This window comes from Rattus norvegicus, chromosome 2 (genome assembly GCF_036323735.1).
Source record: "Rattus norvegicus strain BN/NHsdMcwi chromosome 2, GRCr8, whole genome shotgun sequence".
Classification (NCBI taxonomy): domain Eukaryota; kingdom Metazoa; phylum Chordata; class Mammalia; order Rodentia; family Muridae; genus Rattus; species Rattus norvegicus.
In genome coordinates this window covers 237,935,289-237,960,484 of record NC_086020.1, presented here as the reverse complement: position 1 = coordinate 237,960,484, position 25,196 = coordinate 237,935,289, and the positions used below count along the sequence as shown (strand labels likewise).

At 46.2% G+C, this 25,196-nt stretch overlaps 1 protein-coding gene and 1 pseudogene across 7 annotated transcripts in view; one reads left to right on the top strand and one right to left on the bottom strand.

Annotated features, from left to right (window-relative positions):
- The window catches only part of Ssx2ip (SSX family member 2 interacting protein), a 32,741-nt gene extending 30,542 nt beyond the window's left edge, over positions 1-2,199 (bottom strand). Inside the window, exons 1-2 of one of the 7 annotated variants that reach the window (NM_175597.3) lie at positions 1,913-2,021; positions 803-969 (exon numbers count right to left, since the gene is read on the bottom strand). The gene's annotated coding sequence lies outside the window, so the exon portion shown is untranslated. The other 6 variants (XM_063281685.1, XM_006233454.5, XM_006233455.5 and 3 more) reach the window with 6 other exon arrangements.
- A 16,871-nt stretch (positions 2,200-19,070) lies between these two features.
- Positions 19,071-19,169, top strand: Rnu6-777 (RNA, U6 small nuclear 777; annotated as a pseudogene).
- Positions 19,170-25,196: the final 6,027 nt, after the last annotated feature.

The following is a 25,196-nucleotide window of genomic DNA, read 5'->3' as shown; positions in this document are numbered from 1 at the left end:
CTAGGTTTTCCCATTACTAATAACGGATGGTGTACTGTCTCATCCTAGAAGCTCATGAGTCTAAGTAAGCTGTATGCTCATAAGCACCTAACCATAATTAAAGACACAGAACACTCACACAGCCTCTTGTTATGAACAATTGGGTAAGCCAGCAAGGTAAGTTCACAGCTAGTGTAAAAGATACAGGAAGCTATCACTAAAATTCGCTCTTGAAACTGAGCCTAGAAATACGGGGCTATAAGTCCAGCTACTGGGAGGCTGAGGCAGGAGTTCAAAGACTGCTTGGGCAAGCTAGTAACAAGGCAACCTTGCCTCAAAATAAAGGCACACTGGGTTTCAGCAACAGAACACTTGCCTTGCATGTCCATGGCCCTGGTCTGGTTCCCCAGGGACTGTGTGAGGGCATTCAGAATGAGAGGGAGCTTGTTTTTAAGTAGGATGTGTGTGTTGTTCTACTAGGTCTGGAACTCCTAGGCTCAAGCTGTCCTCACCTCAGTCTCCTGGTAGCTGGAGTAAAAGGTTGGGGCAGCCACAGTTCTAGGCAAGCTTGCTTGCTCTCTTGCGCGCTCTCTCTCTCTCTCTCTCTCTCTCTACCTCCCTCCCTGTCCACCTCCCCTCCCTCCAGCCACCCCCTCTAGCTGAATGCTGAGTGAGGGCACATTCAGTATATCCTAACCGGTTTGGGCCAACAAGCTGGTTTGTCCACTTTTAAGAGAGGCCAAGTACATTAATTTGACTGGGCTGGGTTTGAGGTCTCAGGGACAGCAGGAACAGTTAACTTTTCCATGTCCTGTACACCTGCCTGAGCAAGTCGAGGATGCTATGGACTTAACAGGTCTTGTCACAAGGCTCAATGTGTCATGGAGTAAGCTTCACGTTTCATCCTGGAGTGACCCAGCTTCTGCAGTTATCTCCAAGCTGCTTCAGCCTGGTTACTTAATCCCTGGGCCTATTATCTTCCCTGTACAGCTGGAGAACAAGAAGGAAAGGAAGGGTGTAAAATGACAGGCTGTAGGGGCCCCAGCAGTCACCAGAAAAACGCCCTGGTTTGAATTCTATCCATTCCTAATCCTCCTCTCAGAGAATCGTTTTTTGTATGAGGAACTTTCATGCACACCAGGCAGGACCAAGTGTCGACAGGGATGGCAGCTTGCCTTGTTTAGTTTGAATAAACTACGCTTCCTGGGCCCACAAGCTCTTGGGGAGTAAGGAGATTGGATGGATTAAGTTTTGCTGGCTGGAGCGACCATTTCGAATTTTATCCAGCCTCGTAAATGTGTGTCACGTCATATACGGACCTTTCCGTTCGAGATCAAATTATGGACTAGAAAGATTTCCTTCCACGGATTGCGGGCTCCACGGCAGCACTATTTCCAGCTGACTCCAGGCCTGGACTCTATTCCGAATGGAAGCAAACCTTAAATCCAGGAGGCTCTCATCCTTGGACTCCACCTTTCATACAGTCTAGAAGGAACTCCCAGTTCTCACAACTGCATCAGCGTTGCCGGTTATGGATCTGATACACTGTGGGGGTTAATGAAAAGATTCCTCTACTGGTGCTGATGGGGAATTTTTTGGCAAGTTTTATTTCCTGGGCCCAGGTGACTTGCATAACCCAGCGACCTGCACTAGGAGAAATTACGTGCTGACCAGACAGAGCTCACCATTCACTCACTGTGCACCACTGGAAAAATCGAGGCCAAATAATTTCTCCAGCAAGTCTACCCCTGCGATGATGTAAGTTCTTCCCCTAAACGTGGGGCTGGACCACGATGAAGCACCCACCTACGGCGGACCTCACTCGCTAAGTCCTACGGCAGCCTCTGAGGGATCGCCGAGCCCACGCGGGCCGAAGGGACCCCGCGCATGCCCCCGCCGAATCCCGCAAGGGCGCGGGGTCCCCAGCACCTACCTCACACTTCCCGCTGCAGGCGGCTGGCAGCAACGCTCTCCAACCGCTGCAACGGCCGCGACGAGCCCGCCCAGTGCCGGCCCGGGTGCATGCGCCCACGTCCAGCCCGGCGCCCTCCCCGGCTGCGCGTCACAATCCCGCCGCTCACCGTCACGGCACCGGGAGCGGCTCACGCCTCCCGTAGCCCGCGGGCCCGCACCCGCGGCGGCACGCAGCGGTTCCGCGCAGCCTCCAGCCCGCCGGGTCCGCCCGGCCCGCCTCTCGCCGCTTTCCTCCGCGGGCGCCCATCCCACCCCGCCCTGCGCTGGCGCCGCCCATTGGCTCCGCCGGTTGCCAGGCGACGAACAACCGCGGCCCGCATTGGTCCAGCGAGGACTAGCCTACGACAACCCCAGCCGCTCTCCCCCGCGCAGCTGCGGCCACCGCACCTGTTACACCCGGGTTCACCAGGCCGCCGCTCCCCGCCCCTAGCTCTCCGCGGGGACAAGAGGAGGGTCCTAGCCGCTTTAGAGCCCGGCCTCCGAGGCGACCCTGAACCCCAACGCTCCCAAGGAGAACCGGGTGCGCTCCCCAGATCGGAGAGACACCAACGGGCATCCAGAATTGGGTCAGGCACTGGAGAAGGAAGGTCAAGTGGCCTCGGGAATCAACACACCAATGGCACAAAAATCAGTGGAAAACCAGAGCCGGGGTAGTGGGCAAGAAACCCCGAGTTCAGGCCGCAGGACTGCACACAGCGTGCGTGAGGTTGCAGGTCTGTGAACCAGCAGAACTGAAGTTCAAGGTCATTGGGAGCTCGAGGCTAGCCTGGGCTAGTAAAGCTCGAGTAGTGAATAAAATTAAGCAAAGAAAGGAACCTAGGGAGGAGACAGCTGGAAAGGGAAATGAAGAAACAACAGTACTTGTGAACTAGAAGTTGATGGAAAAACTCCCTAGGCCCACTCACTGAGTGCAAAGAAAATGTATGACAGCTGCAATTGGCCAGATCCACCTACCTCCCTACTATCTCTACCAAAAGTTCCTCCAGAAAGGAAAATGGAGAATCCATAGTAAAGGGCGGGGTGGTGGAGTTCTAGCGAGGTGTTTACTCGAGGAGAAAAAGAAGTTTGGGGTTTTCTAGCGAGGTGTTTACTCGAGGAGAAAAAAGTTTGGGGTTAAGTGGCTCCTGTTAACAATTTGAGACCAAAACAGCATAAAAGGAAAACAAGGAATACCTCACTGCCACAGAAGAACGAGAGAGAAGAACTACACATACCCTCAATGCTGAGAAGTGGATCAGAGTGCAGACATGAGCGTTAGAAGAGGAGGGAGACAGATTAGATGCTGAACACAGGTAGCAAGGACAGACACATCATTACAAAAATGCTTTGGAGAGCAGCGCTAGTGAGAATTACGGCCAGTGATTGACTTGCTAAGTCAGACCATTAATGGGGTGTGGTTGCTCTCTCTGCACCCAAAGGGTGTTCTGAAAGTTCATTTGTCTACTCTCCAAAACATCATTCTTTTTCCTATCTCAAAAAACATCTTAATGCCTTTGTTCTTTGAACGCTGAGTCCAGCTTGGCCATGCAAGGGACATGATGGAATGGTCCCACCCCTGGAGTGGGCCTCCAAGAGTGTACATATTTTCATGTTCCTCCTTCAGGGAATGCTCCCCCTTAAGGTCAATGACTCCACGATAATCAGAGATGGCACAAGTCCAGGAGGCGAGAGTGTGTCCTTAGCAAAAATGGTAAACACTGTGGCCTTCAGGACAGCCCTTAAGGCTGTGGGAAAGAACTCTGAAAACATGTGTTCAAAAATATTTCTCAACCAAGCAAATTATAAGGATGCAATATGAATTATATTAAGGGTTTCACAGACCTAAAAGAACAGAGGCAGCTGCACTATGAGCCAGCTTATCAAAAGGATACAAAGGCAGGTAGATTCCTGAGTTCAAGGTCAGCCTGGGACAAATCTAATTTCCATCCAGGCTTGGTCAGAATGGTAACCTCAGGACAGGGTCCCATCCAGTTAAGTTTATTATCTGAGACAGGCAGATCTCTGAATTCATTTGCAGTGTTAAAAAAAATGCGCTAGCTGTCCCTAAGAATCAAGGGGCTGGGGTCCTGGAATGCTAACTCTTGGGATAATCAGAAGGGAACCTGGGGTAAATGACTGAATTGATTTGTAAAATAAAAGAGTGGGATTTTGGTCTGCAAGAGATGAGCTATGGAGAGTTTTTAGGATTATTTTTCTAGCAAGAGAGCTCCCTTTCTTGTTAGACATCAGAGGGATGTCTGGGAAGCTGTCTTGAGCAGAACACAGGCCCTCAACTTGTACCATCTACCGCCATTTGATCGAGGGGGTGGGTGTTCGTTTGTTTTGCTGCTCAGACACACCTCTCCAAGCTGAGGCTGGTTCTTGGCATCTGAAACAGTAATTTAGGGCATATTACTACTACACTTTATTGTAAAATTATATTAAATGGCTTTCTTTTACCACACTAGATCCAGCACTGCAGTGCCCCAAGATATCTGCTAGATAACTTGCCAGAAATGCACATCCCAACTCCGTGGTGGCCCAGTGTCTCTGCCACCACACACTCTCCCAAACTCAATTCTCCACAAGAAAGAACACACAACACAATAATCTCTGATCCAATTGATAAGATATAACTGCCTACCTAAACATACAAAGCCCTGTACACACCCATCCCTTAAGAATATCCATAACAACCTGTAAATGTGCAGAGAGGAATTTTAACATCAGCCTCCATGTTCTCTCTGAGGCTTCTCTCCCTCCTCCTTCCGTTCCAGTCTCCTCTTCCCTCAAACTTTTCTCTCGCCCATCCTTCCTTCTTGTCCAATGACAGTCCTTGTTCTATCTTGTACCTGCCTTCACCTTATAACATCCTATACACTTTGTCAAGGAAACAGGGAGCATTCGCTCCTAGGTTAGCTAAGTCAGTTCAATCTGCCACACTTCACACAGTAAAGTAACCAAGTTCTCCCAGAGACTTTCCTTTGTCTAGGTCACATCTCTGGATAAGAACCACATGGAAATAAAACTTGAGAAAAATTAATAATGTCAACATAAATAACAAACTTTAATGAAAATCTGTATTTAAAATTTCATGGTATTTAAAATTTTGCATACATTGTTACCAAGATAATAGAAGGCATACAAATTTTCAAGTGGTTTACATTCTGTGACGCTAGTCTCTGGAACACTCCACTGTGTACTCATAAAAAACAAAGTGCCAAAGGCAGATGTCTTAATGTGACAGCAAAAGTAGCTTTTTGACCCAACAGATTCCCTTGGGAGGACTTTTGGGGAGACTCTCCCAAAGGTACCACAGATCATCCTTTGAGATCCACTGATCTAAACTTCTGTGCTCTGTCCCTCCCTGGCAGGGACTGACTGAGGGGCTGCTCACAGAACCCAAGTCCAGTCCATACAGAATAGGAGGGAGGAACAGGGCCCTAGGAAGGGAGCCCTCTATCCCGCAAGCCCCTAAGAAGTCTTTCTCCTCACTCCTTGCTGGCCCCCTCCAGTCTCAGACACATTTAGAACTGTGGCAGCACCTTGTACACCAGCAAGACAAAAGCACGAAGAAAACGCCAGCATCCCCGAGTCCCCTCATGGCTAAATCAACCTTTGGGACTCTGCATAACAGCTCCAGACTGCTGTGCGCACGGGATAGTACAAGGCTCATTGTAAGGGCTTTGTGGTCAGGTATTCAGTCCGTTGCCTAGAAAGATTGTGACCGACACACAGGACAAGGTCTGAAAGACTACAAGAGGGACACCTGTAGCCCAAAGACGAAAGGGACCTTTCTGGGCTTGAGAGAAAGTAACTTGGCATGGCTAGGAAAAGGGGGGTGGGCAAGGGTTTGTTTCAGCTTTCCTTGGGCTGTTTTCCTCTCGAGCAAAATTAAAGGAAGTGCACGTAATGCTGGTTTTGTTTTCTAGAACATGAAAATCTTCACCCCTGCTCCCCTGAAGTCTACCCACCGGCATGTGGGAAAACTGTTATAAAACATAAGTCAGATCATGACTTCTCTCTGCTTTGGATCATTAAAGCCAAAATTCTTCCAGCCGTAAGGTTCTCATGGCCTGATTCTCTCCACACAATCCTTTTAGCACGCTGACCTCCTATCCTACAGCTGTGCTCACCAGCAGCTAATCCCTGTCTCCCTCACTGTTCCTCAGCCTCAGTGGAATACCCCTGCCTCAGGACCAGTTCACTGCCCAACCCTGTCTTTAAGCACTTTCTCTTAGCTTCCCTTCAATGCCTCTGAGTGTTCGCATCCCTTACACACATGCTACCATCTATGTGAGGCCTAACTAGACACCTTGACTTAAAATTAGAATCCCTTCCAGACTCCAAGCATCAGATTACCTTGCTCTTGTCTAACCTTCAATCATACGTTGTCATTTCTTCTGATTGCTTGTTTGATGTGCTAGAGTAAAGCCTCAGTAAACAAGGGCCGTTTTGTCTGCTGGGTCCTCAGTGCCCCAGGCATTTTGTTGGCATTTTAACACTTGGTGACTGTTAAGGTGAATGTTTTCTATTTCAAGGTAAGCACTTTAACAGGTGACGTCTACACCTTGTCCAAAGATGTGGCTCACATCTGTATGGTCAGCGTTTGTATGACAGAAAGTCTTTCCTTGAGAATAGGCCCACTTTCCAGACATCTACACTCTGGTTTTGGACTTTGATTACTTCCCTGTGTACTTAGTGTGGGACCTCCCACTCACGTTTGGCTTACGCTGAACTTACGTTTCTGGGATTTCTTATTCAGCACAGAAAGTGCCAGCCAAGCAGCCCCTCTGAGTCCCCTGGCCCCTCAGTCAGCTTTCCGCCCCTGTGACGAAATAGCTGAAGTAAATTTAAAGGAAGAGAGGTTTACCACGCCGCCTCACACCCACTGCCAGTTAGCCTGCTGCTCTGGGGCTGGGTCAAGGCTGAGGGAACATGGTGGTGGTGGCAGCATCCTTGGAACAAAGCTGCTCACTTTGTAGTAGGCAGGAAGTAGAGTGGGGCCAGGGAGGGGGCAGTGGGGAGGAGGAGGCCAGTGCTCAATCCCCTTCAAGGACATAACCCTATATCCGACTCTCCCTCACTCAGAAGTTCCTCCACTGCCCTATAGCGCCAGAGGCTGGGGACAACACCTTTAAAGGCCTGTTGGTGTTGCTGTAAAATTTACAACAACATGAGTGTTTGGGGGACATTTTAGATGAATCTTTTTGGAACTTTCTTCCCACGGAGGCTCTACATGGTTTCCTTCCACCATTCAGCTCTCACCCGGATGTAGAGCAGCTGTTTCCTTGCTTGTGGTCTGTCTTCTCCCACGGGGGTGTAATGGGAGGGCAGGGGCTGTGTTCAAGTTCATGTCTGTCACCTCAGCTCCTCATGGCTGCACCAACTGTTGTGAGGAGGCAGGAGGCAGGTGGGGGAAGAAGCACGTGTCATTTTAAAACACCTTAATTCTGCTAAATAGCTTCTGAACTACCCCCAATTCAGCCATTCCTTTCTTACAGACAGGATTTCCAATACCCAAACAGACCCTCAGGCACAAGGCTGCTTCTGGCTTGCAGATTCAGAGCTCAGAATAACTGCTTTCTGCTGCCATGCATATCATCTGGGTTGCTCAATAAGCAGTGCTTTCTGGGATCCACCGAAGCAGATTTCCTGTCAGGGCCTGTGTGTGCTGGAACAGATGAGACTATGGGCTGAGTCACTTCTCTTAATGGTCCTGCCTCCATTATGTCTGGGTTCTGGCCAGGTCTACCTTTTAAAGGACAGCAGGGTAGGTGAAATTAAGCCTTACTGAATGTGTGTGTATGTGTGTGTGTGTGTGTGTATACACATATACATATACATAAACATATACATTATACATGAAGAAAGCAAGCAAAGCCAAGCCAGACCACGAGCTGGGGATATGGTTCAGTGGTAGAGCTTATAAAAAGCTCTGGGTTCAATCCCACCTCCACCCCATCACACAAACAAAGCACCACACTTCCAGAAAGCTGTGCTTTCTGACTTCAGAAGATAGCTGTAAATTTAAGGGAACCTGACCCTCTCCGCGTCTGCGTGGACTGGTGATGCTGTGCGGCAATTACAGACATCTTTCTGACCAGCCCTGCGTGTGAGCTGTTAGTTGACTTAATTGAAATGACTCAAAAGTGCTATGGAAGGAAAACAGAGCACACACTCTTCTCCTGTTGGTCCAGGTTCCGCACGCACACGCACATGCACGTGCACACAGCCGTACGCTGGGTGTTCCCCACTTGGCACGTTAGACTTTGCTCTGATCTGCTGAGAACATTTACACCATGGCTGCTTTTGAAATGATTAGCAGACACTAACACAGTGCTTCCCGACTTACGTGTCCCAAGGTTGAGTTTTTAACTTTAAGACGTCATGCAAAATTTGCTCATACATAAATCATTTAAGCAACTGATAAACTATATCATAGAAAGGTGGCTAGGTGTCAGCCATGGAGGTTTCACAGAGAGAGAACACGTGTGAGGACATTCACATGTACATATGTGTGTGTGTGATGTAGAGGCCGGAAGGTGACATAGTAACACTTCATCTTTGAGAGAATCTCCCCGACTTAACTCAGAACTCATTGACTTGGTTGGACTGGCTGGTCTGCAAACTCTAGAATCCCTCTGTGTCCATCTCCTCAGCACTGGGCAGGGTTACAGGAGATGCTTTGCTTCAGTAGAGCATGCAAACACGTGAGACACACGTGAACTGCAAGCACACTAAATCCCCATCTTTAAATCCCCATCTCACACTTCAGCCACATCAACTCAGGTTCTCGACAGACACTTCTCAGCTCAGCCGATCCTCCTGCCTCAGGCTCCTACGCGCCCAGAACTACAGATGCCCAGGCCCAGCTTGTGACTGCTATAAACTTTGGAAAGCTTGTGCGGTCTCAAGTTTAGTAAAGCCATCGTTAATACCATTGGGTAAGACTAATGCTACCACCACAATTTCCAAGCCAGGTTTGAAGCAAGCCTTATTCAATACTGGCCAGGACGGTGGATACCAGCCAAGTCCATATCTGAGATTCCCAGAAAATGCCATTAATTATGTCAGTCCAGTGCTTATTAAAAGCAAAACCCACAGGCTATGTATGTACTTTTCATCTTCATCCAATCAGAGGCAAGCTTGCATCCCGACATATCCTGTCCACATACTCCCCTCCTCTATATGATCTAGCACATCCTGTGTAGTTGTGGCAACCAACCTTGTATACAGAAATGAAAACACATGGCTTGTTGTCTCACATGAACAACATCCCCAGCATTCCAGGGGGTTACCGTCCTTGGACTTACAGGTTAGAAGCATTTTTGTCTTATAGGTCTCTTTTTTAAAGATTTATTTATTTATTTTGTATATGAGTACACTGTAGCTGTCTTCAGACACACCAGAAGAGGGCATCGGATCCCATTACAGATGGTTGTGAGCCACCATGTGGTTGCTGGGATTTGAACTCAGGACCTCTGGAAGAGCAGTCAGTGCTCTTAACCACTGAGCCATCTCTCCAGCCCGTTTTATAGGTCTCTTAAGCATGTAATTTAAATTTAAAACAACTTTAGCCCTCATACCATCCTTTAACCCCAAACAAACTTCCCTCAATTATTCTCCAGATACCTGGCCTTTGCTCAGTCTCCCCTTCCTTTCCAGTATACAAGTGGTGTGCATACACACACACACACACACACAGACACACACACACACACGCCACACGCACACGCACATGCACGCACGCATACACACACACACACACACATACACGCACAGCTATCTTCCCAAACAGCAGATGCCCCTGTCTTTTTAAAAACAGTATAGTTTGCTCTGTTCTCTTAGATTTGAAAATTTAAATATAGACCTTTGCTCAGCTGACAAATAAAAAAAAAAACTTCCAAAGAACTAAAAGATTTTACATAACCCCAAAATGTCATTTAGCTATACAAAAATCTGTTTAAAAGCACAATCCAGCATAACTCGAATAACTCAAACACTTGATTCTGCATATAAATTCACCAAGTCCTAGTCTGACCTCATGCTTTAGCGAGTGTTTGCTGAATGGTGGCGGCCAGGCAATAGAAAAAAGGTCTCTGTCTACAACAGGAGCGCCAGTCTCCTCAGCAGGCAGGGGAAACAATGACTGTTAAATTCTGAACCACGCTACCTGCTTTGACAGTTTGACTTAGCCTCTTAGGTCTGTGGTGGTCCCTGAACTTCCACACCTGCTGGGACCACCTTCCTCTGAGCGTTCTGTTTAGTAACTCACAAAGGTTCCAAGCCACTGTGAGGCTGCCTTCCCTTCAACCAAGAGTGCTCTCTAATCATAACAATGACAAAAACCAACAACGCTCCCAAGGAGTGAACTGAGGCTGTGACGTTTCGTTTCACTGGTACAAATATGATGTTAATGGAAGTCAGTACAGGACCTCTTCACAAAGTGCTAGGAGCATGGGGGAATTAAGAAAAACCGTGGGGCTTGTATTAGCTTCCCACTGCTCTGAAAAAACACTTTTAAAAAGGTTTCAGGACATGGCGAGTTGGCTCCACTGTTTGGGGGAACGTACTCAGAATATTAAGGGGCTTGTGGGTAACCGATCTCCTCATCTCTTGGTTGCTGAGACGTAAAGAGGAAAAGGCCAGGGCAGTCCTCTTTCTAGAGGCACTTTTGTTGTTGTAAAAATATAATAAATAAAATGCTTTATTTTATCTTTATTTTATCCACTCTATGTCCGGCACCGCAGTGCCCCAAGATATCTGCTGGATATCTTAATTCTCAGTCAGCAAAGCCTCTCACCCGCTCTGCTCCATCCCCTATCACACTGCCGAAGGCCTCTCTCTGAGCCTGGCAGCAATCTCTCTACCAACCTAGTTCCCAAGCCTGGTTTCCATGCCAGAAACACACATCCCAACTCTGTGAAGGCCCAAACCGGCCACCCTACACTCCCTTACACTTAAATCTACACACGAAAGAACATACAACACAATAACTTTGATCCAATTGATAAGATATAATTGCCCATCTGGACATACAAAGCCCTGTACACATCCATCCCTTAAGAATATTCATGGGGCTGGGGTTTTAGCTCAGTGGTAGAGCGCTTACCTAGGAAGCACAAGGCCCTGGGTTCGGTCCCCAGCTCCGAAAAAAAGAACCAAAAAAAAAAAAGAATATTCATAACTTTTGGAATCTTTACATCAGCTGCCATTTTGTCCCCGGCTACTCTCTCCCTCCTCCTCTTTCATTCCAGTCTCCTCCTCTGCTTTTAAACTTTTCTCCCGCCCATCCTTCCTTCTCATCCAATGACAGGCCTCATTCTACCTTGTACCTGCCTCACCTGTGACATCATCCCACACACTTTCTCCAATGAGGTCCAATCTCTTTTTGAAAGTTCCTATGTGGCACATGTGGCTGTGTGCTCACAGAGGCCACAGGAGGATGTTGAGTGTCCTGTTCTTTCTAACCCTCATTCCTTAGGAAGCGGGTGTCTTCCTGAGTAGAACTAGCATAGCTGTGAGCAAGTCCTGGTGTTCCTCCTGTTTACTCTCTCGCCCCATAACACACACAATGCTGGTGTTACACGTATGCATGCTACCATGCCCAGTTCTCCACACCCTAAAGTTCCCCGGCCTCTCAACAGTGCCACCATCTGGGAGTGAGCCTCTGGGGGCATTTAAGATCCAAATCACTACAGGGCAGTCTTATCCGTGACTTTTGTTAGAATTATACATTGAAGGGAAGAAAGCTTTTCAGAACTACGTTTACTTTCTTTGCTGTGTGCACATGAATGTATGTGTGTGTGTGTGTGTGTGTGTGTGTGTGTGCGTGCGTGTGCGTGATCAGCGTCAGTGCTCTGCGTACCTGGTTTTGGAAGAAGGGGTCTCTCAGTGGGTTGGAGGCCAGTGAATTAGGCCGCACTGCCTGACCAGTGAGCTCCGGGGCTCTGCCTCTCCCCTCCACACTGGGATTTGAGGGTGTGCCATCACCATGCCCAGCTTTTTACATGGGACGGAAGCTCAGGCCTGCATTCTCGCATGGCAAAGCTGTCTCCAGAGTCCTGTTTATTCTAATTATCTCATAACTAGGAAGAGAATTTTGATAAGTGCAATCGCCCCAAAAGTTATTGATTTTTTTTTCAGACCACATGACTGTGTCTTCCTGCTCGCTGTTACTTTATGTAACAGATACCTGCCAGGAAGAGTGATGTGCAGATAATTCCGTTACGAACAGAGACATATCTGAGGTGTACTGTTGACATTTACAGGGAAGCCCTGATAGATCCTCTTACATGACAAGCATGCTGGGATAGGACAAAAGTTTCTATGTGGTCACAGCCATTCCTTAATTTTCTTGAAAGAGTTTTCCGTCATCAATTACAAGTAGGTTTTAGGGGGTTGGGGATTTAGCTCAGTGGTAGAGCGCTTGCTTAGCAAGCGCAAGGCCCTGGGTTCGGTCCCCAGCTCTGAAAAAAACGAAAAAAAAAAAAAAACAAACAAACAAGTAGGTTTTAGTTTGTTTTGTTTTGTCCTGAGATGATTTTAATGGGTTTCCGGCAAGACAGGTCAGACTCTAGGAGGCTAAGTTGCTGGAATCCACTAAATATTTGAACCTTATTTATTCTCCAATTGCCAATTCAGTCTTATCTGTGAATCTGTATTTCTTCTTATGATTTATATTTCCCTAGGCAGTTTCTTTTTTTAAATTTTTATTGTATTTTTTCATTATGTGGGGGTGGGTTTGGGGGATATGTAAATCGGGGGCCTGAGGAGGTCAGAGATACTGGATCACCTTAGAGTTATAGGTGGTCATGAGCTGCCTGCTGTGGATGCTGGGAATCGAACTCCAGTCTTCTGCAAGAGCGGTACCCACTATTAGCCACCGGACCATCTCTCTGGCACTTACAATTTGTTTTTGGACATATTCAGTAACTATCAGCAGATTACTGCTCAGGTTGAATTGTTGTTGAGTAGAATCCTCTCTCAATCAAAATCAAAACAGCCATGTAGAATTTCATATGTGACCAGTTCAGCACCAATTAAAACAGCACGCTTCAGACACCACCATTTAAGTCTGCCTGTCCCTTTAAGAAGAGAAATGATTGTATTTAGTTGCTGGGCTGCCTTGGATTTATTTTATCTTAACAGCTGTGCCTGAAGTTAGCACTATTCAGACGGGGATTTTCAAGCTCTGTAATAGGCTTCAACTTGACTATGCCACCAAGCCCAAACCCCAAATTTAGAACCAAACATGGGGGTTAAGACAATCGGAAGTATTGGCAAAAAGTAATATGAGAGAAAATTCTAAGTTGGACTGAGCCAAAAATAAAGAAAGCGGTTAACCATGGTCTCCCTGGGACTCCGGCAACAGTAGACAGGCCACAGCCCTGCACGTCTGAGGGGAGGGCAAAAGCTGCATTTATAGCTGGTGTGGAGGGGTTGGGGAGGGAGAAAAGAGCATCACAGATAGAAAGAAGGGGCATTTCTGTGACTTAAAGATGGGGACAAACCCTCAAGAGCTTCTCACCACTCTGGAAACAGTGACATCACTGTCTAACGTGCCACCGTTTGATCCCTGAGCTTGTGCCCCTCCTGTTTCATTTATTTCTGTGTCCTTGGTCTTTCAAGGGGCAGTGTCCTTAAAGTGAAAACTCCAGACAAGAACTGTGGTCTGACATACAGCAGCTACTAAAAGGGAACAGAGAACAAAGAAGGATAAAACCACGCCTTTCGTCTGGCTTGTGAGGAAAACGAGTTTCCTTAGGTAGCCATCCAATGTGTCTAAAACTGTAACATTTGGAGCTGCTGTCCGTTTGTGTCACGTGTAACCATTCCCAGTATTCTCATCTATTCACGGAGTGCCTCCACCCTCTGAAGCACACTTCAGTGCTTCCCATACAAGCCCCTTTAATCCCATAATCCTGTCACTAATGCCTGTACTTGCAGATGAGGATGAGCAGGGAGGGGGTAGCAGTTCCTCCAAGGTGCACCTCAGCGCTGGGTCACTCGAGCGCCCCTCCTAACCATCTGCTGATGCCAGTCTCCTCTTTTCTATTGATCTCCATCACTTCTGTGTAAGATAGCTGATTAACTAGTGGAAACGTTCAGAATGGGCTAATGTTCCCCCAGCAGCCCATCCCGGTCTCAAGAATCTCTTAGTGTAGTAATTTTGAGAGTCAGTCAATTCCGTGTCCTTTCCTCTCTTCTATATTGTCTCCTTAACCTAGTCTGCCTGAGATTGCGCTTAGGGTCTCCTTGTCACTACCTCTTTTCACAGCCACCGGGGCTCACCCCACAGTTGTTCTTGCCATGGGTCCTCCTCACCTGCTACGATGCTTTGTCCCCAGGTGCGTGAGATACACAAAGTTAAAAGTCTTGCTGACGTGGGGAAGGGGAATGACTGCGATGACTGGGGAGCAAATTGTCACTGAGAAGCGCGTTAAAAGTGATTTAAATGGGGCTGGAGATGAGCCCTCGTTTAGCAAGTGCTTGCCTTGTGGACATGAGGGCCAGAGTTCCACATCCAGATCCTGTGTAAAACGCTGGGGTGGTGTCATGTCTGTTTTCCCAGCACGAAGGAGGCACAGGCAAGAGGGTCCCTGGGGTTCATCGGTCAGCAGATCTGGTCTCTGCTAAAAGCATGAGATGAAAAATTACAGGTGGCCATGTAACAGCGTGGGATACGAGGATGAAGGCAAGTGGGAAAACTGAAGACAATGGAAGGTCTCTCCAAGGTGATCGGAATCCGGTCACGGTCATCACGGACACAAACACTGTACACAGGAAACCCAGCTCCTACGTGAAACGGAATAAATTGCTCAGTAGCCTTCATGGCTGGGCTTCAATCGACCCACTGAGGACTGTTTACCTTCACCCAGAGTCTAGGTTAGCCTAACGTAAAGGACTTTAAAATGTATGCATGTGCGTGTCTTATGTGCACGAGTGTCCATCGACACGAGTGTCTGATGCCTGTGGAAGCCAGGAAAGGTCATCGGATTCCTTGGGGTTGGAGTTACAGACATGTGCACTGCCAAGAAGGTGCTGGGAATTAAACCTTAGTCCCCTGGGAGAGCACCCAGTGCTCTTAACTGTGAGCCGCTCTCCAACCCTGCTAGCCACCTTTTACGGAGCTGTGTTAACCAGCCAAGATCTGTTTCCTGGTGGATATCAACTGGAGCAGGTTATTATTCAAAAGTTTAGGTAGATATCCTCTCTCTCTCTCTCTCTCTCTCTCTCTCTCTCTCTCTCTCTCTTTCTTTCCGTTTTGCCTATCAATCAGTTCTATAGAAGCTGGGATTTTTTTCTTTTTTTTCAAACTTGTCTTGGTGATTCACTTCATCAGTATAAGCCCCATAGAACAGGCTCCTGCCAGTGTGGAGACAGATGGACTGCTGGGACACACCCACCTACACACTATCTGCAGATGACCAGTGTCCTATGCTGTTTTTACAAATAAACTTGAGACAAGAAAAAAAAAGTTATCTTTAAAAATGTTATTCTTCCCCTCTGTGTAGCAAAAACAAAAACTGATCTACTCACTTAGCAGAAGCCCAGAATGTGAGGCCATCTTATTAGCTCTAGTGCTGTGACTTGAAGCCCTGGAAAAACTGTACTTGGAGGTGAACAATAGAGGCATCTGTTTAACAACAATCTACAAAGAGACAACCCTGGGGCCATGGGGAGAATCAGGCAAAGACAAATAAGCCATGTAAGACACCAGGAGACAACAGTCTTGGCACAGAAAAGTAGTGAGGACTGCAGTAAAGACGGAACTGTGCTAGCTTAAAGCAAAGGGCTGCAGGAGTAAAGAAGAACAGATCCTGACTCAGCCGGATTCTCTTAGTTCTGCTCTCGCCTTATCTCAGATTTGCCTGACTCAAGTTCCAAGAATAATCTGAACTAATATTCCCTGCTTTAAACGACCACCAGATGACCCTGTCAATATTTCTGTGACCAAAGAATGTCCAGGCTTCTCTGGTCCAAATCTCCCACTCACATTCTTAACTCTCTGTCATCAGAAAGAAATCCCCTGCTCAGCACACTGTTCTCTGTATGGTTTCTCATCCTTTATCCCTGACAGGATCTCGGCTCCTTGTCAGAGCCACAGAATTCTCTGCCGCCCCTGTGAGTGCGGATCGATTTTCTGTCCTGCTTGTCATGTTCTACCCGGCCGTCAGATTATGCACCCAGCTCACTCGCTCATGGCCGTCCCTTCCACACCACTGTGAACACCGGTCAAAACTTCTCTCCTTAGACTCTCCCTGTCTTAGTGAACTTCCTGTTGACTCCTGTATTGTCTAACAAATACCTAGGACAATCTTATACAGAGTGAAGGTCTGTCTTGGCTCACAGCTTTGGAACTTTCAGTCTGTAATCTGTTGGTCCCTTCACTTTTGGGTCAGCAGATAAAGAGCTTAGCAATTGACAGAACCATCCTGATAGTGATCAAGAAAGGGTTGGCATCTCCACACTCCCGTGAGGGCATGCCTCTGGGGATTTAGAGATCTACCAGGCTCCACCTCTTAAAGGCTCTGCAACCTCCCCGTAGAGCCACACTGGGACGAAAACCTCTACCATGTAATCCTTTGGTGGGGGCATTTGCTCTCCCCTTAATTATTTTGCCATTATTCCTGGTAAGGTTAATACTAGATGGATGGCCCATCTTCTTCTATGACCTCTCCATTCATCAGCCTCTTCATCCCCAGTGAACTTGTCTTCTGTCATTCTGCTTCTGCAACTGGTCACCGTTTTCTCCTCCCTTGTCACTTAAAAGATCTGCACCCGCCAATCACCTTCATCTCAAACTTTCTACTCCCACATTTTCAGTTTCCACCCCATCACACCTGCGATAGCTCTTCCTGGTTGTCAACTGACTACATCCGGAATGAACCACAATCCAGAAATGGAGGGCACACCTGCGACCCAGATCTCGAGACTGGAAGACACGGGCTTCTGATCTTGACATGGGGTGACACATGCTTTTGATCCAGATCTTGAGGCATAAGAACTGTGAAAAGCGTAGGCTGATGCGTGCCTTTAATCCCAGGAGATGGGCAAGCAGATCACTGAGTTCAAGGCCAGCCTGGGACAGAGCAAGTTCCAAGAAAAGCTTAGGTCTAGGAACGGTGATACTCACTTGTGATCTGGGCCACACCTTCCACTGGAGGCCTACATAGGTCAAAAAGGAAGGTTTCATCCTTTGCTTGCTTGCCCTTACCTGCCAGCACATCTGTTGTAACCTACTTCTTCAGGATTCCAGCTTATACAAAAGATCGGCCGAAACACCTAGCCTGGTGGGACTGAGCAAATACTGAGTTCTTGGACTTCCCATTCACAGCTGCACATTGCTGGGTGGACTACAGACTGTAAGTCATCACAGTAAATTCCCTCAATATTATTGAGAGACTTTCCATAAGTCCTGTGATTCCAGAGGACCCTGACTAATGCGATACCCCAGATCTAAACATTCTGCTTTGCTAAGCACTTTGTTCTGTTGCCCCTCCTACTTTTTACCATTTATCTCCCAAGACCCCCATTCCTCTCTTGTGTGCCCTAGTCCCAGTACACAATACTCCTTCCAATGTGTTCTTACATTTCTAATGCTTCCTTTGCATTGTCTTCACCTGTCTTAGCTACTATTCTACCTCCATGACAGCGCACCGAAGCAATGTATAAAAGAATTTAATTGGGGACTCATGGTTGCCTAGGGTTAGAGTCCACTGCCATCGTGGACGGGAGGATGGCAGCAGGCAGGCAGGCAGGCAGGCAGGCAGGCAGGCAGGCAGGCATGGCACTGGAGCAGTGGCTAAGAGCTGACATCTGAGTCACAATAAAGACACTGAGAGAAAGCTAACTAGGAATGGTGTGAGCTGTTGAAGCCTCAAAGCCTGCCTCCAGGGACACACCCCCTCCAACAAGGCCACACCTCCTGACCCTTCCCAAACAGTTCCTCCAGCTGGAACAAACATTCCAATACATGAGTCTATGAGGATGATTCGCATTCAAGCCACTCCCCAAGTCCATCCTCGGATTTAGAGTTACCTCCTCCTTATCTTGTCTACCGCCCTTTAGAGTCTAAATATGTCTGAAGAAAACTATGGTTATTCTGTCCCCAGATATTAAGCCATCCCCCAGTGCTGCCAATCAATCCTTGTGTTCCTAGTAACCGTCTTCTTTGGTTATCCTGTCTCTTGCTTGAGAACCTCGCCACCCTCTTCCTACTTCACTGGCCATGTTTTTAAAGACAAACACCAGCAGCAACACAACCAAACACATCTTCTCCCTGAGGCTCTGCCCACACACTCTGCTTCTCTTTCTGTGGTGGGAGAGCAGCAGCTCACCTTTCTGCACGATAGCACCATCTTCTCTGTCCCCTAGGTTCCTCTCCCACAACTACCCATAAGATGCTTTCTTAAATCTTAGGTTCAAATATTTCTCTCACTGACAAATCATTTTCATCAGCAAACAAACATTTAAAAAACAACCTTCCTGCTTATATTATTTTCTCCAGGCATCACCATATTTTCCTGCTTCTTTTTACAGAAAAAAAAAGCTAAAGTCTTTGATTTAACTTTTGTCTTTGTGTGTAGCACAGCCCTTTAGCAGTTAGACTTATTTTCCTCCGTGGACTTCTCTATTTAGAGGTCACATAGTTACCTCACAACTGGACTACGGCATCCTAAGAAACAAGGCGACAAGAAGCCTAGCTTCGGTCACGATAAGATTCCCTGCCAGAGGTGGTGTTGCTGCAGTGGGTAGTCTCACCAGAAAAGACAGTAAAGGAGAGGCCACAGGGAGAGAAAACTGTCACCCAAGGAAAGAGGATGGGAGATACAGGAAAACACCATTGGCAGCCACTGAAGTGCCTGCAGGGAAAGAGGCCCCAGGACATACGACTAAAGTGTGTTTAGATTACAGTTTATTCCATATCCAAGTAGAATTGTTTCAACACACTGAATGTTTCTTACCTGCTCATTCATAAATCTTATAAAATATTAAGTAAAGATCGTAAGATGTGACGTTTAGGGAAAGGTAAAAACTAGTCTAATTTTTGTTTTAAGTTGGCAACTTACATCAGAAAAATCTTATTAACACCATCAGTTACCATTTCCATACAAAACTAAACCTTTAGTGCTCGCTTCTGCCGTGCATTAAACATTGGAACATAGAGAAGATTAGTATGGTCCCTGCACAAGGATAGCGTGCAAACTCATGAAGGATTCCATAATATAAAAACAACAGCTTTTAGATCCTATTATGGGTAAAGTTGCTTGGGGCCAAGGCTGACAACCAGAGTTAAATCCTGGGTCTCACAGGGTAGAAAGGGAGAAGTGTTGTCTACAATCTGTCCTCTGACCTCTACATGTGCATAGCAATGCCTATGTTACATACAGACGTACACGCAAAGACACACACAGACAGAAACACAGAGACACAGAAACAGAGACAGATGACAGACAGACAGACAGACAGACACACACACACACACAATGTAATGTTAAACTTTTAAGTTCATCTTCATTCTTTCCTGCAGACCCAGTACAGGAATGCGAGCGCAATCTAAAATGTCCAAACACGCATTGCCTTACAGAACAAAAATTGGTCCTTCAAAGTTTATCTGTAAAGAAGGTTTGCTATATCATTTATTTATTATTTAGTAGGAGGGTAATTGTGGAAAATCAAATATATTCTTCTTTTTTTCAACAATACTGGACAATAAAGCAAAATGAACAAAACAGAAGGGGCCAGAAACTCTGCCGTGGTCTCGGGAGGCCGCCATCTTCGGAAGTGCAGCTTGCATTTCTAACACACGATGAGCTGTTTATAATCAGGGTGTTTTTAGAACTCAGCTTATTTAAATGCTGCTAAGCTGCCTTCACAAGCAGAGGGCCTGAAGCTGGAACAGTAAGCAGCGTGGATACAACAGATAAATCCAGACCAGATGGCTCCTACTGCGAGTGGAGTGGGCTGCTGGTGAGGGGGTTATCTAGGGATCTCTCCTCCCTGAAATCTTCAAAATTATCTTCCCGATTTAAAGTCCTGAGGCCTGAAAGTCCACCTTGAGTAACAGGAGTGGGCAGATGATGTTTTCTTTGGACTACCTAGCTCCTATTCCCACAACCAGGACAGCGTCCTGGTTGTCCTTAAGTACTGGAGTCACCCACGGAAGCTCGGCCAGGGTTCTCGCTCTCGCCTCGTCTGCTCTAACCGCCGTGGTCTGATCTGTAAATACAGGCTGAGCGTGTGCAGTTAGTGCTTCCCTCAGCGCGGGAAAGACGTAGGCTTCATCAAGTTGGATAAAGCGACCTGAATGGATTAGTTTACTGTCTACCCAGTGAGACCGACTGTGCTAGTCTTTGTGCACAAAGAATAAAAAAGTGAAGGCTTTTTTAAAAAAAAAGCATCTCTACTGTTTCCTGGAAGCAGCTTTAGGATACATTGATTCCAACCCTAAACTTGAAGGTGGTGGCTATGAGACTCGGTGTTGGCCAGGGAGTCTCAGTCACAGTCACACAACACAAAGGGACACAGATGTGGAGCTATGGGAGGAGGACTTCGAAAGAGGCAGCACTCGTTCCCTGACATGAGCCCGATTGTTGGAGGCAGCTCTGCGTCTCCCACTGAGAGTGGTCACCAAGGTGCGGGCTGTAAGAAGCTTTTGCAGCCTCTTGCCCTGCTCCTCAGACCCACGGCTCCTCCTCCTCACAGCCAACGCATCTCTCTCATTGCGGCTCAATGGTCTGAGATGATCGTTAACTCCATCAAGCCTGGGTTCCACGTGCCCACACCAGTGCCATTAGACACGTTTCAGGAGACTCACGTTGCCCTCTGTGTGTGTGGGGGATCAACCCTGCGGCCACGCCCACAGGATGAGGAAAGCGCCATCTTTGCAAGGAATTGTGGGACTTGCTTCTCAGTTGGCCTCCTGGGAAGAAGCTGAATGGATGTTTGTGTTTTTCCATGGCGATAATACGATGCAAGTACCGAGCTTGCTGTTCAAACAGAAAAGAAGCTCTAAACTCCGGGAACATGGTACAGGTGCTGTGGTCAGCAAAGATCTTCGCTTCCATTCTTGGACATCTTCTGTGGCAACCGACGAAATGCTGAAATGAAAAGGAATGAGTAGGACACTTCTCTGACTGTTGTCCTTAGTTTCCAAATCTGACAAGGTTCCAAGGGCAATGGTCTACAGAGGGAGAAGCGTTTAATAAGAGGTCCATCTTACAAGCGTTTAGGAGAAGCCCCACTTCAGTCTAGCTGAGCACTTTGCTCCTTCTGATCTGATCCTCTCCAAAGCTGGCAATGTATGTGACCATGAGTGGCGGGCGGATGACAGTCTTCAGAGGCAGCAGTCACATCTATGGGCGGGTCACTCCAGCAAGGAGAACAGTAAACCCAAAAGTCTTGAACCAGCAAGAGTGAGATTGGTACGTCTGATTCATGGAAGGTCCGTGAGAGGGGATTCACATCAAATGGGTCAGGAACAAGTGGTCAGAGTCACAGTGGCATACTGTAACTCACAGTGGCAGCCTGTGGTTCAGGCAGAAGTCCTGAATAGATTCACTGGACAGAATTCAAAGTAACATGCAGGGCCAAGGTTGCCCTCTCTCCATAGTTCCCTTGCTTTTCCAGCTTCCAGAGGATTCCTGGGCTCCTTAGCTTCCGTCTTCAAACTGCCAGGGTCCTGTGTTCCAGTGCCTGTGACCTGCCCTCTTCCTTTTCTTGTAAGAACCCCTGTGATGTCATTGGTCTCATCTCTCACCACCATACACAGAACACAGGGTGCTCTCCCTTCCTAGGTTTCTTAGTCCAATCTGAAAACGGTCACTTCTGCCACATACACAGGTTCTAGATGTTTTTTATAACATTAATACTTTGTGCAAGCAGAATGTCAAAGAAAAAAGAAACAGTGGAGGAAGTCAGTCTGTCAGTTAGGTGGGAGGGGACCCTCCAGGGCAGGACTTGATTTGATGTAATGTTTAACAAGGCCACTCCAAAGGTTGTATGGACAATGGAGGTGGCACTGGTAAATTGGGAGTAAGAAGGCCAGGTAGGAAGCTATTGCTGCAATTTAGGAGACAGGGATGGACAGCCTGGCCTACAGGAAATCTGTGGGAATAAAGCTAATATCCCAGGGCAATACAGAGCCAGCAGTGAAACATAAGACACGCGGCATAGCGTTCAGCTGTACAGTGCCCAAACTGTGGTAACTATTGGTTTAGTCTGTGTTCTGAGGTTACCTTTTCTAAAAGAGTTAGAGTATTGCACCCAGAGCTGAAAGCCAGTTAGTCACCAAGGAGCACTGACACATCTGAAAGCAAAGGTGGGACCAACTCTTCTGCTCCAAGCAACCTGCCTGGAAGCCTCAGGACGCCCAAACCTAAGAGCAGTCTGGGACAGGACCCTCCTGGTTTCTGCCTGTGCCTGGAGCTGACCAAGTCCCACAGATCTCTGTTCCCAGATCTGACAGTAAGAAAACAGGTCTACAGGAGTGCTGATACACAGGCTTATAGGAGGGTCAAGCCACTGTCAGAGACAGCAAGACCAGCTAACACCAGAGACAACCTGATGGCAAGAGGCAAGCACAGGAACCTAAGCAACAGAAACCAAGACTACTTGGCATCATCAGAGCCCAGTTCTCCCACCAAAGCAAATACTGGGTATCCAAACACACCGGAAAGGCAAGATTTGAATTTAAAACCACATCTCATGATGATGGTAGAGGACTTTAAGAAGGACATAAATAACTTCATAAAGAAATACAGGACAACACAGGACAAGTAGAAGCCCTTAAAGAGGAAACATAAAAATCCCTTAAAGAATTACAGGAAAACACAACCAAACAGGTGAAGGAATTGAATAAAACCATCTAGGTTTTAAAAATGGAAATAGAAACAATAAAGAAATCAAAAAAGGAGACAACCCTGGAGATAGACAACCTAGGAAAGAGATCATGAGTGATAGATTCAAGCACCAACAACAGAATACACGAGATAGAAGAGAGAATCTCAGGGGCAGAAGATACCATAGAAAACATTGATGCAACTGTTAAAGAAAATGTAAAATGCAAAAAGCTCGTAACCCAAAACATCCAGGAAATCCAGGACACAATGAGAAGATCAAACCTAAGGATAATAGGTATAGAAGAGAGTGAAGATTCCCAACCTAAAGGGCCAGTAAATATCTTTAACAAAATTATAGAAGAAAAATTCCCTAACCTAAAGAAAGAGATGCCTATAATCATACAAGAAGCCTACAGAACTCAAAATAGACTTGACCAGAAAATAAATTCCAACCATCACATAACAGTCAAAACACCAATTGCACAAAACAAAGAAAAAATATTAAAAGCAGTAAGAGAAAAAGTCAAGTAGCACATAAAGACAGACCTATCAGAACTACACAAGACTACTCACCAGAGACTATGAAAGCTAGAAGATCCTGAACAGATGTCATACAGACCCTAAGAGAACACAAATGCCAGCCCAGGCTACTAATTACCACAGATAGAGAAACCAAGATATTCCATGACAAGACCAAATTTACACAACATCTCCCCACAAATGCAGACCTACAAAGGATAATAGATGAAAAGCTCCAACACAAGAAGGGAAGCTACACCATAGAAAAAGCGAGAAAGTAATCTTCGTGCAACAAACCAAAAAGGAGAGACACACAAACATAATTCCACCTCTAACACCAAAAATAACAGGAAACAACAATCACTATTCTTCAATATCTATTAACATCAATGGACTCGATTCCCCAATAAAATGACATAGACTAAAAGACTGGATATGTAAGAGGACCCAGCATTTTTCTGCATATAGGAAACACACCTTAGTGACAAAGACAAACGCCTCCTCAGAGTAAAAGGCTGGAAACAAATTTCCAAGCAAATGGTCCCAAGAAACAAGCTGGAGTAGCCATTCTAATATAAAGTAAAATCGACTTTCAATGAAAAGCAAAAAAAAAAAAAAAAAAAAAAAAAAAAAGATAAGGACACTTCATATTCATCAAAGGAAAAATCCACCAAGATGAACTCTCAATCCTAAATATCTATGCTCCAAATGCAAGGACACCTACATACGTAAAAGAAACCTTACTAAAGCTCAAAGCACACATTGCACCTCACACAATAATAGTAGGAGATTTCAACACCCCACTCTCATCAATGGACAGATCAAGGAAACAGAAATTAAACAGAGACATAGAGAAACTAACAGAAGTTATGAACCAAATGGATTTAGCAGATATTTATAGAACATTTCATCCTAAAACAAAAGAATATACCTTCTTCTCAGCACCTCATGTACTTTCTTCAAAACTGACCTTATAATTGGTCACAAAACAGGCCTCAACAGAAAATTGAAATAATTCCATGTATCCTATCAGATCGCCACTGACTAAGTGACTCTAAGTGACAACAAAAGTGACAGAAAGTCCACATATATATGGAAGTTGAACAAAGCTCTACTCCATGACAATTTGAAGGAAGAAATATAGAATGAAATTAAAGACTTTTTAGAATATAATGAAATTTAAGGCACAGCATACCCAAACTTATGGGACACAATGGATGCAGTGCTAAGAGGAAAACTCATAGCTCTGAGTGCCTCCACAAAGAAACTGGAGAGAGCATACATTAGCAGCTTGACAGCACACCTAAAAGCTCTAGAACAAAAAGAAGCAAATATAGCCAAGAGGAGTAGATAGCAGGAAATAATCAAACTCAGGGCTGAAATCAACCAAGTAGAAACAAAAGGAACTATTCAAAGAGTCAACAAAACTAGGAGTTTGTTCTTTGAGAAAATCAACAAAATAGACAAACCCTTAGCCAGTCTAACCAGAAGGCACAGAGAGTGTATCCAAATTAACAAAATCAGAAATGAAAAGGGAGAGATAACAACAGAATCTGAGGAAATTAAAAAAATCATCAAATCCTAGTTCAAAAGCCTATATTCAACAAAACTGGAATATCTGGATGAAACAATTTTCTAGAGAGATAGAAGGAACCAAAGTTAAATCAGGATTAGATAAGTCATCTAAACAGTCCCATAACTCCTAAAGAAATAGAAGCAGTAATTAAAAGTCTCCCTGTTGTGGTTTGCCCTGGAGTTATCTATATTTTGATGCTAATTCCACTGCCCTAAGGACAGCTGCCTAATCACTTACTCAGGACTCAGGTGACTTCACCAGAACCTTCTTCCCATTGAATTTGCAACTTACAGGTGAGGGGCAGGTACAGGATAGAAGGA